This window comes from Eptatretus burgeri, chromosome 12, assembly GCF_056783735.1.
Source record: "Eptatretus burgeri isolate ZD-2024b chromosome 12, Ebu_testis_v1, whole genome shotgun sequence".
Taxonomy (NCBI): domain Eukaryota; kingdom Metazoa; phylum Chordata; class Myxini; order Myxiniformes; family Myxinidae; genus Eptatretus; species Eptatretus burgeri.
In genome coordinates, this window is record NC_140972.1 from 55,075,423 (window position 1) to 55,094,223 (window position 18,801).

General features: G+C 39.3%; 1 protein-coding gene across 1 annotated transcript in view; it reads left to right on the forward strand.

The window, feature by feature from the left end:
• Positions 1-18,801, forward strand: part of LOC147015662 (synaptic vesicular amine transporter-like) — a 226,965-nt gene that overhangs the window by 72,213 nt on the left and 135,951 nt on the right. Inside the window, exon 2 of the mRNA XM_085848017.1 lies at positions 10,266-10,307. The gene's annotated coding sequence lies outside the window, so the exon portion shown is untranslated. The remainder of the gene's footprint in view (positions 1-10,265; positions 10,308-18,801) is intronic.

An 18,801-nucleotide genomic window follows, 5' to 3' on the forward strand; every position in this document is an offset into this window, starting at 1 on the left:
CAAAAAACCTGCATGTTGGGTCAAATTGACCCCAGGTATGCCGTTGAGGGTTAAAAAACTTCCCAAGAAAAAAATTACAGCTGCTTCCACAGTTCCCACAAAAAATATACTCCTAAAAAACTACAAATGTTAAAAGATTTCAGTCAAATGACAGAGGAAGAATTAGAGCATGTAGGAGAATTAGAATATGATGATGAATTATTTCAACAACTGGAAGAGATTAATCAACCCCCTGATTATATTGTGAAGGCTGTTCAAAACGATGAATATTCAGCGGATTCAAAAACCAAAGCAGAACTCATTCCAACAGAACAACCAGCAATATTTCATCTTGTTCAACAAAAGGGATTGATATTTAATGATGAATTAAGGTTCTTGAGTTCTGCTCAACCTCCTGTTAAACTAACTCCGAGATTAATGTTTCTTCTAACAAAAGATGGAAAACAAGGTTCAACTGTGAGGGATGAATCAAAGTATTTTGATAAACCATTGGATATGAAATATAAGGATGACAGAGTATATATTGATCTGCTGGAATCTCTTAATTATAGGGTTATATTAGTGTATCTGGTAAAAGTAGGAAGAATGAGAAGGAGAAACACATTATTCAGGCTTTAAGGAAGCTTGGTTCTGGTGTTAGTTTTCTTCCAAATGACCCATCACAATTAGTTAATCGACTGTTATTGCTGTTAGGTAGTAAGAAGGCTGGAAATAACAATTGTTTCAATGAAGCATCAGCCATTTTGGACCAGTTGGTAAACATGAAAATAATTAATAAATGTCAATACGAAGACTTTTTATCCCATATTAAATAAGATGAGAAGCACAATCCTAAGTTATAATTTCACAACAAGCAACCACACATCTTCATTCCCATACCCACTACAACTTGACGCAACAAAAGAATATGAGGCGTCTTTATTGTCCATGGAAACTTATAAGACCTTGTTTAATATTACCGAGAAAAATGACAAGTTTAGTTATAATCCGGGAAGTAGATACAAAACAATAACAGTTTCACCTGGAGCATATGAGATTTCTCAAATATCTTCCAAAATTGCTCGCCTTATGAAAGAACAGGGGGATGAACCAAAGAATATTGTTATAGATATTCAAAAACATACTTCAAAATCAACGATTAAACTTAAAAATAACTACAAGGTTGATTTCACAATTGATAATTCATTTAGAGAGTTATTGGGTTTCTCCTCAAAAAAGATTGAAACTAATGGGACGTTTTACAGTGATAATGTCGTTCAAGTATCCTCAGGCATAAATTCTGTATTAATTCACTGTGATTTGATTGATGGTGCTTATAATGATGGAATAAGAACAAATACAATATTTTCATTCAGCGCATACTCAACCCCAATTGGTTGTAAATTCAATATGGAACCCAAAAATCTGGTTTATCTACCTGTGTCAGGAAAAACCATAAACAGAGTAAAGTTTAGGAGAACCGTCCAAGATAATTGCATGATTTATTTTACTGGAGAAATTATATCCATCAGAATTCACCTATGTGAAGTTTTCCAATAAATAAATACGATGGTTATTGTGAGGAAACATGAGTTGGGAAAATATAAAATAATTACAGGGGATGAGATGTTCCTTTCCCTATACTACAAGGGTGAAGGTATGTATCTTGGGAGAGGATACTACAAACCGAAGAGACAAAGGGGTGTCGGACATCAATTTAGAAAAAAAGGAGATGGGATAATTGATACTCTAATGGGTATAGGTTCAACTATTCTTAAACATGAAGACCTAATTGGTTCAACTGCCTCTGCTGTGGGAAATATAGATGGTGTTATAAAGAGTATAAAAGATGCCCAAAAGGAATCTTATAAATTGCAAGCAATAAAAGAAATAAAGAAAGGCAAAACTCAGTTGTCTCCCCAAGAACGACAGAAAATAATTCAAATACTTGGGTCAGGGTTTCAAAAGTGTTAACATCTTTTTTCCAAAATAAATACAAGTATGGAAGCAATTGATAGTATCTATGATTTGGATGATACCATTGTTATCTCAAACTCTACGAAAAAGAAGACAACTTGAAGGTAAATGCCATAACTGGAACAGACTGGAATACAAATGGAACAAAAAGTTTTGAAATAAATAATCAACAAACTTATTTGAATCTCGCCGAAAGTTTCTTGTTGGTAAATTTACATTCACTCAGGCTGTGAATACCTCAAACGCTACACTCGTAAATGATTTCTTCTGGAAAATGTTTGATAGTGTTCGTTTGTACATTGGAACACAAGAAGTTGAAGATGTTGATTATGTCTCTGCTACATCTGAAATGATGAAATTTACACTATATTCATTTAGTGATAAAATGGGAAAAGGGGCTGTCGAACGTTTTATTCCTGATATGGCAACGGGAACAAACACAGACCCTGGGTATAGTCAAAGGAAAGGAATGTATAATGATGATACAAAAGCAGTAAATAGTTTTACTGTGGCAGTTCCTCTTAAAGGTATATTTGGTTTTTGTGATCATGATAAAGTTCTGTATGGTCTTAAAATTAGATTTCAACTGCAAAGGAATGATAATGAAAATAGATTGCTTTTAGGTGTGGCAAATGCTTTTGCTGAACAGAATCAATTTCAAATTGATGAAATTAGTTGGTATATTAGTGAATATACTCCTAATCTTAAAACAGAAGAGATGTTGAAGAGAAGACTTAACTCAGAGAAACCACTCAATGTATCATACCTTAAAAGAAGATGCCAACGCGTTAAACTGAACCAAACTACTTTCACGTGGAATTTGTGTGTTCTGGAATGAAAGCCGCGATATCTGTGGCTCATTTAAAAAAAAAACTAGATGGTGACACAGCCACTGATAAGAATAATGTGTTGAGTGATAATGCGAAGGTGAAACAACTTCGCGTTTCTCCAGATGGAACATTTTATCCACAAGATAGATTGGAAATTAATTCGGGAAAAAATGATTATGCTGAAGCATACAAGTCTTACCAAAAGGTATGTGAAAGCAATGGAAATAAAGAACCCATTTTGGATATGACAGCATTTAAAAGTCTTTATACAATCTATGCGATTGACCTGAGTGCTCAAAAGGAAACTATAAAGTCTAATCGAGTGGATACTTCCTTATACATTGAAAGAGAAGAGAGTGAAGAAGTTGATTCATATTGTTTGCTTTTGGAAGAAACATAATTACAGATTAATACAGATAATGGTGTTATGATTAGTCTCACGTAATTTTTTTCATATATAAATGAGTAGTAAAGTGCCAACTGGGGTATATGTTAATCAAATCAATAAACTATCATCTTGTATTCAAAATCAAAAGCCTTGTATGATTAACGTTAACACAATTCAGAGAAAAGGAGCAGTAAGAATTGATCTTTTGCTCACAAGAGAACAGGTGAAAATCTTGAACAAAACTGCCTCACTTGAAATTAAAATGTTAAAACCAATGTTGAAGAAATATTCAAAAAGAGAGACGAGTGGAGGATTTCTCCGATTTCTAATTCCTTTATTTGCTGCTTTAAGTGTGGCTGGAGCATTGACGGGTGGTATTTCAACAGCGGTGAAAACTGCCAACGAAAGGAAGGCTCAACTCCGGGCTCAAAAAGAATTGGAAAGACATAACAAAGAGTTGGAGAAACAAATTAGTGGAAGTGGTGTAATTGTAGATTTGCTGAAAAACTTGAAAGTCTGCCTGATAAAGCCTGATTAGTTGGAGATATGCTTTCTTCTAGCGCACAAGCAGGTGTAAAATTAATGAAAAGGGGGTAATGGATTACATCTTTCTCATAAATAAATGAGCATTAATGAGTGCTTTAAAGAATTTGGAAAGAATACTGTAAGAATATTGTAAGAAATTAAAAATTCATAATGTGGTTATTTGTATGAGAGATGAATTAACAAACGTGTCTAAACATACTGTTACGGCTGTGGAAATTCGCATTACACCATGAAGGGCCCGTAGGTGAGATATCTCTAAGTACATGTGTAGTTAGCCCCAAATCCGTTGTCAAGAGGGAATTTATGTGATTCATTCGGGCTGCGATGCTTTGAGATAGTAGTTTTTCTGTTCTATCTTTATTTTGAACCAACCACGTCTCAACAACCATCACACAACAACCACCATGCCAGCCATCGTCACCAACTACAACCACGCTCCAACCCTCAGACAACAACAACGCCAACAGCCACGACCTTTACTTTCACAACTCGCTCCCACATCATCGCATCATGCCATTCCCAAACGGCACCATAACCATCAAACCACCACCGATAAACCCTCCACCACCCTCACCTCTCTCCTTCTACTGCCATTCCCGCACCACCTGTGAACACTGAGCGTCGGGCTGTCTTGGGCTCGTTCAGCGATACGCACCGAGCCGCGAGTGCAAATAGCGGCCTTTCCGAGGGAGAATTCGGATCAGGAATGCTACACGCCCACTTCTGATCCGTCCATTTAGCAAGCGCGGAGAGAGGGAGAGGGAGGAAAGAGAGAGAATAAATAAATATAAAAATATGGAAACCAGTGAGATTATAAAAAGATCAAAGGTATTACAGAAAATAAATAAATCTCAATGCACCGAGGAGGAAAACAAAGAATTGGCAAGTCTATTAGAAATATATGCATCAAGACTATTAACATCAGTTTCAGGAAGAAGATTTAAATGAGAAAGAGGAGAGAAAGAAGAGAAAGAAGGAAAAGATTATATTATTGATGATGTTGGTGTGATTGACTTTAATTAAAGTTTTACTTTTTTTTGCTTAAATAAATGGAGGAGAGAGTGAAGACATTTCTAATGATTCTTTATGTTTTAAAAATTAAGATTCAAATGTGCATGTTGGAAACGAAAAAGGATTCGCACTCTGTTGGAATTTTTACAAAAATAAATGAGTTATTGTCTCAAATATAAAAAGAAAACCAAGAGTAAAAAATATCTCGTATGTTAAAAGTAAAAATAATAGGGTTATACTAAAGTTAGATGTTTGGTGTGTGGCTCATACAAGAGTGAATTCACCAAACACAAACAAGGGGAAGATATACAAAAGTTTTTATCAGGAAGTAAATTTACAACAACTGGAATACCAGGGGATTACATCCACCAGAGTATTCTTTCCTTGGTCTAGGAACAAACTTGAATAAAATATTAGATGAGGCTGACAATCCTAAACCGTGGAGCAAACCTATCAATGGGGTTGATGAAGTGTGCATGAGGAACGATATTGATTATGGAAATGATCACAACCTTCCCCCCACACACACACACACACGGGGAGGGGAGGGGAGAGGGATGAGGGGGGTGGTGGGTCGTTGGGGGAGCACACCTACCGCCCCCTTTATTCTTTTCTTGTTATTCAAAATCAGATAATTATAAGGAAAGCATTTATAATTAAACAAAAGTAATAACATTGAACAAAATCTTATTTCGCAGCAGTCTGATGGTTTGTTTTGGTTTTGAAAGTCGATCAACATATTCTGTTCAAAACAAAGAGTGAAGAACAATTAGGGTATATAAAGATGATTATATTATGATAGTAAGAAAATAATAAATATAACATTTACCTCCAAAAGAGAGTGTCATGTCAGATTCCTCCAGAAGATTAAGTTGTGTGTTTGGTTCATCCAGACAGGTGTTTAAACTGAAAAAAAAATAATGAGTCAAAGACAGAGACAGAGACAGAGACACACACACACACACACATATATATATATATATATATATATATATATATATATATATATATATATATATATGTACACACACACGCAGAGATAAAGACAGAGGGAGAGAGACAAAGACATAAAGACACACAAAGAGACAGAGGAATAATTTCTCACCTTTGACTCGACTCATTCAAGGTTAGAGGACGAGAGAGATTTTTTTTCCAGCCAAGAAAAATGTCATTAAATTCTCTTCTGAACGATCGAATGTCTTCAAGGAAGTCATTCATTTTTAGCCACTCATCGTGTAATTCAAAGGCCTCCTGTTCTAGATCAGTTATCAATGATGTTCTTATTGGGGAAAACCTGTTTGAAAAAGACACAATAATTATTAGTTGCACAGTGATTTCATTCTGTATAAAACAACAAAAATTGAATTGGGTTAAGGATCTCACCTGTCATCTTGTGAAAACGATTGATCCGCAAGGTCGGAGGAATTATCTGCACAATCCATTCTCGAAACAAAACATACGAAGCCCGAGCAATTAATACGAAGCCCGAGCATACGAAGCAATAAATAGCCTCCTGTTGATGGCATCATGGGAGATTACACAACAATGGGTTTTTTAGGGTGTGTTCCACAAAGGAAATGACTTCGGAATTTTTTTGGGCTTGGTTCGGGCGAGGCAGTTTGGCTGACTCCAGACTGACTCATTTTAACACGAAAATGAAACAGCTTGCTTTGAATTATTTTGAGAAAACTTACGTTTAAAAGCCGTTTTTGCTTGCTTTTAGCTAAACTTTGTTCTTTTAGTGTTCTGATGATTTAAGATATTTACCATGAGAGACATAGGCACATAATACTTCATCATTTTCACAGCACGACTGTGCTCTTAAAGGCACTTCCCCATTTTATAGAACGGAAGGAGGGATGGTGAACTTCCCTTTCTTTAGTGCTTGAAGAGATAAAGTGAATATACTCGATGGAAATGAATGTTCTAAGAAAATCAAGTTTTTCCGAAAGTAGAACATGGGCAAATATTTGTTGGTTCGCTCTTTGAGTGGAATGAAAATATAAAAGGACTGTGATTATGTTGGGGGGAAGAAGTGCTTTAATCAGTAAGTCTCAATCTTTCATAGTCTCAATTTTACATTTGCTTGTATGGTAAGGAAGGGGATAGGTGGGGAGAAAATCAGTCTCAATTTTACATTTGCTTGTATGGGAGGGAAGGGGATAGGTGGGGAGAAAATCAGTCTCCTATTTTGGGCTTTTAGGGCTTGAGTCAGAAAGTTTTTCCCTTTTCCCTCATTCATTTGAATGGGTGTCCCAGAAGCCCCGTTTATCATCTACTCTGCTTGCTATTGCTTGCCAAGCTAGCAGTTCCTTATTAACCATTTTGTTGTAGTTCTTGCTTGAGTGCTTAAGCCACTTGCCAAGCACCCTACATGATGAGAGTCGATCGCAGTAGTTTGTGTCCCAATCAGGATGTACAATCGGCAGTTGCTACAAGGTCGAGGTACATATGCATAGATTTAGATCTGTAAAGGTATTCTCCACGGGTGTGTGCGCATGCATGCATGCTTGATTCTGGGTGCCGTGGTGGCAAAGTTTCATCCCGTATCTTATGATGATGATGGCTGGTGGAGGTTTTAACTTTTAACCTCAGCAGCATATGAACGTTCACGTTTTCCTTTGTCCTTGTGACTGTTTCTTAAGCAATTGGTTATTTTATTTGAACCGGGCATGCTTTAGAAAGGTTATATGGTTTCTCTTTGTAAGTTTCAAAGCAAAATCGATTTGATAACACCCGATTTCCGAGCTGTTTGCCGTATTTACATGTTTTCAAAATTTAATACAGAGCCAAATGTTTTCCACCCATCACATGATTGGCAGCTGTTTATAAAGAATAATGTTTATGCACATCTTGAAACATTTATCATGCAATGTCCTGTTTAATATTTGTTTATTGAAATTCCCCCAAAACAAGGGTGGAAGCCACTCAAGGTTTTGGGGTTGTATACAGCATGTACTGTCGTTGGCAATCACACTGACTGCAATCAGCCGATTACCGAAAAATTGCCGATATTGGCCAAGCTTTAACATATATATTGTGTGTGTGTGTGTGTGTGTGTGTGTGTGTGTGTGTGTGTGTGTGTGTGTGTGTGTGTGTGTGTATTGTTGTAGATTTCCGCCCGCCGGCGTGCGGGCGGCCGTTCTCGCCCACCGAACGGACAATCAAGTCGCAGCCTGAGCCGAGCAACCGGCTCAACTCTCTTCCAAACAAAAACAGCCGACTCTCTTCAACAAACCAAGCCAGAGAAGCCGAAGCTCACTGAACCACCAAAGCAGAAACCACCTCCGAGGATCGAACGCCGGAATCCTGCTAGGGGTGTGTTTTGAGCGCACCACAGCCTAGTCAACACTCTACCCGCACGCTACAGGTTCAATCGCCAAATTGTCGATACACCTAATTAATTGTGTGGGCAGACTACTGAGAGACTGTACCTTAACTTGAAAACGAGCTGCTTAAGCAGCTCGCTTCGTTTTGGGATAACCGAGCGGGGTATTATCACGAGGCCCCGTTGGACCCGATTCTATTATCGGCTATTGAAAAAACCAACTGTATTCTGAACGCAGTACGGCAGCTCAATTAAGGGAAGAGGACGCAACGAACGGGTCAACGTTCAAACAAGCACATTTATTTACAATGGCACGTATGCAGGCATGCACGTAATCAGCCGAGGAAAACAAAAGCAATGCAATGTACAAGCACGTAATGAATTGGGGTAGGGACAAGATGCGAGCAAGAAAAATAACTATACCGACTATACGAAATGCAATGCATACATTTTCAGCACACAAAGAACTTAACAATTCTCTACTTATTAGACGGGCCCGCGGACACACGTATGCACACACACACCCAATAAATGATGGCTGAGGCCTTTAATAACGGGCTCCAGCTCGGAGGACAGGTGAGCTGAAACCCAGGACCTATCTCGAACCTCTCCACCTCGTGTGGTCTTCAAGTTGTTCGGACCCGGGCTCCAGCGAGAGCGAGCTGGACCCAATCGCCGTGAGCCGCGATCCTTCCCGAGCTCCAGCGAATCCTCCCGCGCTTCTCAACATGTGCTGGTGAGACGAGGCACCGATCCTTCCCGTCGATGCGCCGCTTCCCCGAGGAACCACCTCCAAGGTGAGGCCGATGAGTCGCACCAAGCCGGGAACCAAATGGAGAACAAAGAGCTCCATGAACCAAGAAGAAGAAGGAGAAGAACCACCACCCCAGCTCGAGCCGAGCAACTGGCTCAACTCTCTTCCAAATAAAAACAGCCGACTTTCTTCGACGAACCAAGCCAGAGAAGCCGAAGCTCACTGAACCACCAAAGCAGAAAGCCTTCAAAAAGCCTCCTCCCGAGCCAGGCCGCAGCCGAAGCTCTCTCGAGCCAAGCAGGACCCGACGGCCTGCTGAACAACTACTCTCCCCGAATAAAGAAAGGATCTCCTCTTTATCCTTCTCCGCCCCCTCCCCCACGCAACTCATCCCCTCATGCTCCATCCCCCGCTCAACCACGGGTGGGAGGGAGGTGTTGACGTCATGAATCACGGGACGGGAGGGCTCTTCTTCCTCCGCAGAAGAGGGGGAGGGGCGTCTCCATTGTGTTATAATCGCTCCCTAACTATTAAATGGATTCACAGCGCACTAATCGATTTCTGCCCATTAAACAATGGAATGTGAACTATTTAGGGAACAAGCACTTATCGACATAACTGACTAAAGGAACCTGAATGTTGTGTGCAATCGAATTCCCAAATTTCTAACAATATGTGTGTACATGTATTAATGTTTGTGTGTTGTTCATAAAGCATACATAGTCTCTCTGCTAACTCTCCTAACCCACCCCTCTCTTTTTGTCCCATGCTCGCTACACTCTCGAATACAGTGCCCTAATACCCTCCTCCCACACTTCTCTCTCTCTCTCTCCTCCCCCCTCCCCTTCCATCTCCCCACCTCCCTCTTCCTATCTCTACCCCTCTCTCCCTCTCTCTGTTTTCCCTCTCTCTGTGTCTCTGGACAGTGGTTATCTCCATACGTGTCTGGACGGTCCTTCCTCGCTCGCCAACCCTTCTTCAGACTCCCTACCTCCTCCTCCTCCTCTCTCTCTCTCTCTCTCTCTCTCTCTCTCTCTCTCTCTCTCTCTCTCTCTCTCTCTCTCTCTCTCTCTCTCTCTCCTTCAACCCTCTCTCCCCCCCTCCTTATTATACCCGTCAGCAAAGCTACAAGTGGTATTTGCTTGTATATTCGTATTTCATATCTCGTGGTTATATAGCTCGGATAATTTCAATTACACTGGGCCGTAGGCTGACACCAGATGCCTAAAGTCTGAAGCCTGAGACCGATACATACTATTGCCTTCACAAGGCCCATGACGCCTTTCGGCAACAACCTTTCGATATTTGATGATCTTTTTAGCAGTCGTTTGGGTTATTTAATGTACACTGAATGGAAAACTTATAGGGAGGGCATGGTGATTGTGAAAATGATACTTGTGAGGAGGTCTTCGGCTTACCAAAATGGCGGATGTATGATTCTTGTTTTTTCAGGTTACAATTGTGGGTGGAGTCAGGCCAGCTGTCCAACCAATGGTAAAGAGCGGACATACATACATTCCAACACTTGCTCCATTATATATAGCTTATAATATGTATTGAAAGATTATTTGAGTTATTATAGGTTAATTTACATCCAAATGGTGTTGTAATATTTTTTGAAGCATGCTTTTTTAAAATTCCAGACATTGTACTATTTATATACCAGTATAGTTTAAATATTGTTAAGTGGAATTGGGGGGAAGGGAGGGGGCAGATTCCAAAGCTAGGATGTGCACTTGAGTTGCTTAGATTTACACATGTATTAGAGATCTGACAGAGGGAAGTTGTATGGTGACATATATGCACTGAGGAGGCGATGATTGTAATCTTTGAGCAGAATAGGGGAAGACGTACTGTGCAAAACATCGTGTACAGGCAAGGCCAAGTGAAGGACTTGGGCACAAAGGCATGAGGAAAGTGCTACACACTTTAAAAGTACATAAACATGGGTCATTTGGCTGAGAACTGCAGGTCACGGCGGTGCAGTGAGTTGTTGAGTCCTGGTGGAGGGCAGAACACTTTGGAAAGGGGTCACTCCACAGGACAGGATGTCCTAAAAGATGGAGCTGCCCATAGGCAGCGGGCAGCCAATGGGATGGACCAGTTGTGTGCTGGAAAGGTGGTCCCTAGGGGCTTAAAAGCCACGTCTTTGCATGTGCGTGCTCATGGAAATGCAACTCTGGAAGATATCAGAGATCAGCTATCTGTTCTTGGGTGATCTGGATGGATGGTTCGAGTGACCGCAGATGCATTTCCTCAAGGTCACCCTCTCACCTTCATCTTGCCATCTGTCACAACCACCGGCCTGCACAATGCCATCGTCTTGCAGCAGAGATCAGCTCGTGCCTGCCTTAAGTCCTTGCCTGTGTTCCCCTTCAATGCTTAATTCTGGTATTTTGGCAACATAGCTTGGATATAGTTTTCTTGTATACAAGTTTGTGTGCTTCTGCTTTCTTCCCTGTGTGTGTCTGTTGGCTGCCAGATCTCTTCTGTTTATTTATAGTTTTCTCCTTCCTTATCCCTAGTATTCTTTTAAAATTAACATTATTTGCAAGAAACATTTTCCCACGTTTGCCTTCACACACTCCCAGACCAACCGGCAAATTTGTATTAACTATCCTTGGAGGATCGTTTCCTGTTACATGAACACATTGTAAATTCAAACATCATTTCAGTCTTTCGCAAGGGTCAAAAGACCACTCGGCATGACGGGAGACATTCATCCGACCCATCAACGCGACAATATATACCGTGCATTGCAGTTTAGTGTACTTCATTGGAAGGACAGGAATTTTTATTCAGGCGATAATGGTGATAACTCGTCTACTCTTCTTTGAAAGACACCATGGGATCTTTTACGTCCTCAAACTAATGCTGGCAGATGAAACACCCAGCTTAATGTCCATGAAAGGGACTGGCATGCCTTATGATGCAGCACCCTACCCGTGAAGCACTAATCTGGCAGTTTATAGTTAGTTCGGGAATTGAATCCTGACTAGAGACAGCTTAACGGAAAGTGAACTACCTCTGCACTATCCCTTTACTCTGGAATTTTCTGGAACCGTTTCGAACCGTGATTAGATCTCCATTCATTTCTGGCTGACAATACTGTCTAACTTCGTGCAGAGTCCCACAACCATATACTTCATATGATTATTTCAAGGTCCTTCCGAACACAGATGATTATGACCATTTACCTGCAGAAATACAATGCTATCATACTGCGTATGTCACCTGGATAATGCAGAACGGAATAATGAAAGGCCAATACAATAATAAAATGGAGAGATACAAGGAAGAAAGGTCTATTTTTGAAAACGATGACCAATGATTGGACATCCTGATGGCACCTATTTTGTACAGTCAGACTTTTCATACTTTCTCATTCATCATGAGTCCAATGTACATTTGTACAATGAGTTATGTTGTACCGAGTCTGAGATGCTTTCACCAGACAAGCTGACATGCGGCCCCTGGTGGACAGACATTTGAGGAGCTTGTGTTCCATTACCTCCTAGTGCGGCCTCGCAGTAGCAGAGGATTTTTGTTTCATTTAAAATTTATTGTGAATTAAAGAGCCACAAAAAGCTATTTAGGCTACATGACATTTAAGAACCAGAGTTAACTTTATTTTTTGTATACATAATTGAGGCTCGTGGAAGAGCAAGTTCTAGTATACTGAACAGATCAGGACGCAACAGGACAAAAGGAACAGTTAAGAGAGGGGGGGGACACACCAACAGCAGAGCCGAAGGCCAAGACAGAGTGAGGTCGACAAACATTGGAAGTGAGGAGGAATGAGGGACAGGAGAGGATGCATGGGGTGGGCAAGATGGATACAGAAGGAAACTCTCAGGAAAGAAAACTGGAAATTTAGAAGGAGGAGGGATTGGGGGAGAAAAAGGGGGGGGGGAGAGTTGACGAAGGTAGAAAAGATCATGGTTTTGGATTGGGAATGATCTTAGATAGTGATGAACAGCTGGCTTGAAGACCTGGAGGAAGGAATGACATAGAAGAGGATGTGAAAGTAGGTTCACAGGCGGGATAAAAAGGACCAAATGAGTGGAGGTGAGGAGCAGTGATCCTGGATTTAGGGAGTTTCACCAGATGGGGGTTGATAGTGGACCATGTATCCCCTGCAGAAAACTGGTGAGGGGGTGCAAAGCATGGAAGGAGTGGAGGATACAAGACCAGAGAGGAGATGGTAGAAGACAAAGAGGCCACCGCCCTATCTGCGATGGCAAAATGATCGGTCCCTCGACTCAGCTTCATCAAGGGAGTCCAATAATCTTAATGGCCTCGGTTTCCACGTGGTCAAGCTGAGCAAGATTTGAAGCAGGGGAACTAGCCCAGAGATGAGAGCAGGCCTCCATCAAGCTGTGGATGAAAATCTTGAAGGTGGATAGGAGTTCTGGTGTGCCAAGGAATGGCTCTGTATGATGGAGGGGTGCCCAGTCATCAGCTGGCTTTGGAGGCAAACTTTGAAATGTGGTGACACATTTCATTTTATATCCCACTGATAGGCCAGATCTGCACCCAGACCTTAACCCAAATCTAAACGGCTTGTTATTGTCACCATCCATCAAGTTTTGTTATAATCTGTCCACAACTTTTTGAAATATCATGCTATATATTGTCTTTGGCCCTCTCTTTCAATTGTGAAGAATCACTTAAAAAATTATAGTGTCCGGATCTGGATCTGGATCTTTACCAACATCGAATCAATTCGTTCTTGTCACACATCCAAGCTATATCCACCGAAGTTCGCCAGAATCTATCCATGACTTTTGAGATATCCTGCTCACAAACAAACAAACAAATAGGAGTGAATACATAGCCTCCATCCACCAATTATAGCACCTCATACTAAAACACACACACACACACACACACACACACACACACACACACACACACACACACACACCAAGTAAATGACAATGAATCGTTGTCCCCATTGGAAAGACCCTTGCACCTGTATACAGACAATAACATCATTAGTCCCCTCCCAGTTTCACGGGAGGGGACTATAGGTTTGCTCTCCGTCTGTCTATCTGTCTGTCCATCCCACCAGTGGTTTTTCAGACTTTTTCCCATACCCTTCAATATTGTCAACTAAAACTTGGTATATATGGCTTTGTTATGATAAGTTACAGAACAAGTTCGGGTTACAGGACATTTCATCAATTTTTCAGTTATGCCATTTTTAGACACATTAAATATCACATATTATACATGGGTCAGTGTCCAGCTGACCTGACTCCACCCCAATAAAATCATGCGCTGCCATTAGAAGAAGCAGCACAGATCGGCAGGCCTTATGCCTGGATCTTAGCTCTTATACGAGCATTAACATTGTATATAAAAAGGTCTATGGCCCATAGCAATTTGTAAGATACAAGGTATATAACCATTATATATGGTATTATATATGGTATTATATATGCACATAAGCTGTACGCATGTTTTTGCTTCATGTATGCACATCAGTTTATTATTTATTATTTATTATTATTTTCGGCACCTAACATGCCATTAGACACCGCCCAAATAAACGAACATTGATTGGGACTGGTTCATGTATTGCAAGGAGATATGTATTACAAGGCAATTCTCAATCTTGTTACATCATCTTTTTCTCTGCACTATATCAACAAAAATAACATTCCTTGTCAAAGTGACATCAAAATTAACCCAGAAGTGAAATTATTTAAATTACACAGCAAAACTAATCCTTAATTTCATATATTTTAAAAATTCCGAAATCTCTTTTTGTTACATCCATTTATAATGACAAGCAGTATTTGATGTTCTTTCAAAATTATATTTTCCTCAAACAAGTTTACTTGGTACAGTCAAAGCACAAACGAGTGTATTACAATAATATTGATTTATTTTCCTTGAGCGATTCTTATTCAGAAGTCACGAAATGCCTGTGTAAATGAAAATGCAATATTTTGCTGAGTTTTTTAAAGTTCACAAATCAATACAAAACAAAACATAAATAATTTTGAGAATTTGATTTCCTCTGATATTTGTGATGAATCTTGATAATGTTTACTTTGAACATTTATGTGTATAGATCAAGCTAAATTAACAACACATAATTATAGTTTACAGTGCTAGAATGATTCACGAAATGCAATACATTACTATTTCGTATGCAGCCTGTGGCTCCTGGTTACATCGTTGCTGGGAAGCATGGCTGTGCTTCTGATGCAGTGACCCTGTTACCAGTAAGCCGGTACTCATTTTACTGACCACAGAAGGATGACAGGCTGAGTTAACCCACCTTTTGTTATTTAACGGAAAGACAGGGGCTCAAACTCAAGACCCTAAGATCTTAAGCCAGCCACAGTAACAGTTAAGCCAATACGGTGTGGCTTATGCAACACATTAAATCATAAAGATTATCCAACACATAAGGTGTTTGTAATACACTGTATTTTTGTTTGAACAAATAGGGAACGTGTGATTAATCCGGGAAAATAATACTGATCGATCGATAGATGGATGAATGCGATTTCATCCGATAGACGGAATTATTTTACAACAAACCGATTTATTACACCGGGCTGCATTTGAAATATTTTTTTCAGAGATCTAGGCTTTCTCAATGGTTGTCATATGTTTTTTGCATGCTGAATTCAGAAATATATCTAATTTCGCTCAATCAGGTCAAGTTTTCCTATCTCAATTTTAAGGAAAAAAAGAATCAAAATTTTAGTTTTTTTTAATTGAATTTTTAAATTCAAAATCAGACTTACATTGACAGAAAATATACAAACTATACATATAATGACACACAAGTACACTTAATGTGGAAGAAAGTGCCTTCTCAATTACTTTCATTTCAATTTCAGAAAAATATAGATAAATCGATGTTTCTGGCAACACCCAACTTCAGTCACTCCAGCAGTCGCTGTTTTCCTTCGTCTTTTTAATGTTGAATTTCACATTAACGGTACTTGTGCGTCATTTTATATATAGTTTGCACATTTTCTGTCAATGTAAGTCTGATTTTGAATTTAAAGAATGCAAATTAAAAAAACTAAAATTTTGATTATTTTTTCGCTTAAAATTGAGATAGCTTGACCTGATTGAGCGAAATTAGATACATTTCTGAATTCAGCATGCAAAAAACATATGAAAACCGTTGAGAAAACCTCGACCTCTAAAATGACGCAGACCAGTGTTATTAATCATTTCTAACAGAAAGACTCGCATTTACCTACGAGGTCAAAGGATTTTAAATGGCAAGGAAAGGATGTATGTCCTTGTATGCACAATATCATGATAAAAGGTTCACCAATTGCTTTTCAAATCAACATCGAGGCCTCCAAGGCACGATCAATAAATAATTCCGTTGCATGACAGATCAACTCGGAGAATGAAAGAAATTGTGATTTTCATTTTTAAAGGATTACGTGAAATGGTTGAACGATTTCAAATCCCAACATAAAATACGTTACGTGTACTTGGACATACCTCAACATTTCCCAATACATGATAGTTTGAATCAAATTTATTCTCTTCACGCAGTGCAGAAAGCCCAGAATTTATTAACCAATTCATTTTTGAGGAACCCCGTGTCGGTGTTTGCCGCAACTTCACACTGGGACCTTCCGCTGTATTTCTGAGCACCTCGAGACTCTGCATTCAGTTTCCCTCTCCAAATCGTCTTCGATACACAACCGACTCGATGATCTGCGAAATATGCAATTTTGGTTTTTTTTAATTAACTTAAATGAATATATTGTACACATCAAGAAGCAAAGCAACCTGGTGTATATTTGCGTGTCTTTTTATACTTGGTAAGAATCTAGCTGTATGGCACATCATCCAGACTGTCACTCCAATTATCTGTATATTACTCATAATTTAGTGAAATACTGTATTTTAAAATAAAAACATCATATATGCAGACGGTAATAAAATAATCAACATGGGTACGAACCCTTTGCGTGTATTGTTTAAGATAAGCTCCCCACTGCAAGAACAGTCTGATTGACAAACATATTCCATTTTGCCAAGACGATACCAAAAATTTCATTCCACATTTCAATTTATAGTTTGTGGAAATTATTGTATGCCATGTATGGTATTCATTATGTGCATTCATATAATTCATCATGTATGGTATTGCCATAACCAAACTTAACAATTCTTAGAATAAAAAAGTCATGGTTTAAGAGATATTAAAAATATACAAAAAATCAGTCTTTAAAAGAACACAGTGAGATAAATTAATTGATCATTGTACTTTTAGATCACCTCAAAATGGCCAAACAAAGAAATACGCGCTTATTCTCGCCAAAACATGTCCCCAAGTGACGTAATAAGACCAGCAGTAGATACGCAGCAAACAGTCGGATGGCTGAACTGCAAAGCTCACTTTGTCACAATAATTGTGGGACAAGTGCAGTTATGAAGGCACAATGACTGCTTAGCATCGTTCGAATATGACACTGACTTTTAAAATCATGGAGTTTTAAGTATTTGACAGCAATCACTCACAGTTTGTGCAATTTTAAAAAGAGAATTTCCACCAAAACACTCTACATTGCAAATACCACCTTTTAGCCAAACAAACACCCTTATTGTAATTTGTTTTTACACCCATGTTAGACCACTGATAATGGTATGTATGCAAATTAAAATACTTCCATGCTGGGGTGAAGCAAATGAAACAATGGTATTCATTGAAGGTTATAAGTAAAATGGATATAATTTCAGATTTCGAAAAAGCAAATCTATTAAATTACATAAACGGTAGAGTCACATTTCAAAGAAAATTAGTTTGTTTGAAAGAATATATATTTATTTATTTATATATATATATATATATATATATATATATATATATATATATATATATATATATAGTGTATATATATAGACATATATATATACTGTATATATATATATATATATATATATATATATATATATATATATATATATATATATATATATATATATATATACATACACTATATGGCAGGAAGTATGTGGACACATGCTCATCCAACATCTCATTCAAACATGGGCATGAATAAGGACTTGGTCCCCCTCCCCCCCCCTTTGCTGCAACAACAGCCTCCACTCTTCTGAGAAGGCTTTCCACAAGATGTTGGAACATTGCTGTGGGGATTTGCTTCCATTCAGCTACAAGAGCATTCGTGAGGTCAGGCACTCATGTTTGGCGATAACGTCAAGCTTGCAGTCAGTGTTCCAATTCATACCAAAGGTGTTCGATGGGGTTGAGGTCAGGGCTCTGTGCAGGCCAGACAATTTCTTCCACACCAATCTCGACAAACCATTTCTGCACTGACCTCACTTTGTGCACGGGAGCAATGTCATGCTGAAACAGGAAAACAACTTCCCAAAACTCTTTCCACAAAGTTGGAAGCAAAGAATCGTCCCTTCCCTTAAGATTTCCCTTCAATGGAACGAAGGGGCCGAGCACGAACCATGAAAAACAGCCGCAGATCATTATTCCTCTGACACCAAAATTTACAGTTGGCACTGTGCATTCGGGCAGGTAGTGTTCTCCTGGCATCCACCAAATCCAGATTCATCCATCGGACTGCCAGACGGTGAAGCGTGATTCAAAACTCCAGAGAACATATTTCCACTGCTCCACAGTCCAAAGGCGGTGAGGTTTACACCACTCCAGCCGACGCTTAGCATTGTGCATGGTGATCTTAGGCTTGTGTGCAGCTGCTTGGCCATGGAAACCCATTTCCTGAATCTCTTGACGAACAGTGTTTGTGCTGATGTTGCTTCCAGAGGCAGTTTGGAACTTGGTCAACCTATGACAGTCAATTTTCCATACTAGGCACTTCAACACTTGGCGTTCCCATTCTGTGAGCTTGTGTGGCTGACCACATCGCGGCTGAGCTGTTGGTGCTCATAGATGTTTCCACTTCACAATAACAGCACATACAGTCAACCAGGGCAGCTCAATCAGGTAATAAATTTGATA